The 1,639-nt window shown below is 34.8% G+C and overlaps 1 pseudogene; it reads left to right on the top strand.

Moving 5' to 3' along the window:
- The first annotated feature begins 740 nt into the window (after positions 1-740).
- LOC124087494 (U6 spliceosomal RNA) lies at positions 741-804 on the top strand (annotated as a pseudogene).
- Positions 805-1,639: the final 835 nt, after the last annotated feature.

Raw genomic sequence — 1,639 nt, 5'->3', positions numbered from 1 at the left:
ATGGAGATTTGTTGGAAAATTAGGAATGGAACCACCATTTGACCCAGCTATCCCTCTCCTCAGTCTATACCCAAAGGACTTAAAAACAGCGTACTATAGGGACACAGCAACATCAATGCTTATAGCAGCTTAATACACAATAGCTAAATTGTGGAACCAACATAAATGCCCTTCAGTTGATGAATGGATAAAGAGACTGTGGTACATATACACAATGGAATATTATTCAGCATTAAAAGAGAATAAAATTATGGCATTTACAGGTAATGGATGGAGTTAGAGAAGATAATGCCAAGTGATGTTAGCCAATCCAAAAAAAAAATGCTGAATGTTTTCTCTGATATAAGGAGGCTGATTCATAGTGGGGTAGGAAAGGTAGAGTGGGAGGAATAGACGAACTCAAGATAGGGCAGAGGGGTAGGAGGGGAAGGGAGGGGGTATTGGGTTAAAAATGATGGTGGAATGTGATGGACATTATTTTCCAAAGTACATGTATGAAGACACAAATTGGTGTGAGTATACTTTGTATACAACCAGAGATAGGAAAAATTATGCTCTATATGTATAATGAGAATTTTAACACATTCCACTGTCATATATAAACTTTTAAAAAAATAAAAAAATTAAGTTGATCATTTTTAAAGAAGATAAAGAGGAAAAAAGGAAACTAAACAAGAAATTAAAAAGACTTTTAATTTTTTATTATTAAAAAAAAGAAGCTATGCTCGCTCCAGCAGCACTAGAAGATTAGCATGGCCCCTGAGCAAGGATGACACGTAAATTCATGAAGCATTACATATTCTTTATGGAACAAACCTAGGTGCTCTTCAACAGATGAATGGATAAAAATAATGTGGTATATATACACAACGGAATATTAATCAGCCATAAAGAAGAATGAAATATGGCATTTGCTGGTAAATTGATGGAACTGGAGACTATCATGCTTAGTGAAATTAGCTAATCCCAAAAAACCAAAGGCTAGATGTTTTCTCTGATATGCAGTTGCTAACACACAATGGTCTTGGGGAGGGATGGGAGTGCATTGGATTAGACAAAGGGGAATGAAGGGAAGGGAGGAGGGATGACAGTAGGAAAGACAGAATGATTTGGACAAAACTTTCCTATGTTCCTATATGAATATACAACAGGTTGTAACTCCACATCATGTACAACCACAAGAATGGAAAATTATAGTCCATGTACGTATAATATGTCAAAATGCATTCTAGTGCCATGTATATCCATAGAATACAAATTTTTAAAAAGAAGCAAAAATTAAATCATATAGAAAAAAGACAAAGAAGTAGAAACCAATGTTACCACCTGGAGTGTAACCACTGTAGACATTTTGGTGACCATCTTTTATCTTTTTTGATGAATTTCTTTATACATATAAGGAAGATACCACTATGAACACTCTGATTTCCAATTGCCATATTTGGGACATTTTTCAAAGTGAGTAAGCAGAAATCTTTTTTTTTTCTTTTTCTTAATTATAGATGGACACGATACCTTTATTTATTTTTATTTTTATGTGGTGCTGAGGATCAAATCCAGGGCGTCACTCATGCTAAGCAAGCACTTTAACACTGAGCTACAACCCCAGCCCTAAACAGAGATCTTAAACAACATAAGA

This window comes from Marmota monax, unplaced genomic scaffold (assembly GCF_021218885.2).
Source record: "Marmota monax isolate L192 unplaced genomic scaffold, Marmota_monax_Labrador192_F-V1.1 WCK01_AAM20220418_F8-fsc00012, whole genome shotgun sequence".
In the NCBI taxonomy this organism is placed as follows: domain Eukaryota; kingdom Metazoa; phylum Chordata; class Mammalia; order Rodentia; family Sciuridae; genus Marmota; species Marmota monax.
The sequence above is the reverse complement of the archived record's forward strand: the minus strand, read 5'-3'. Positions and strand labels throughout refer to the sequence as shown.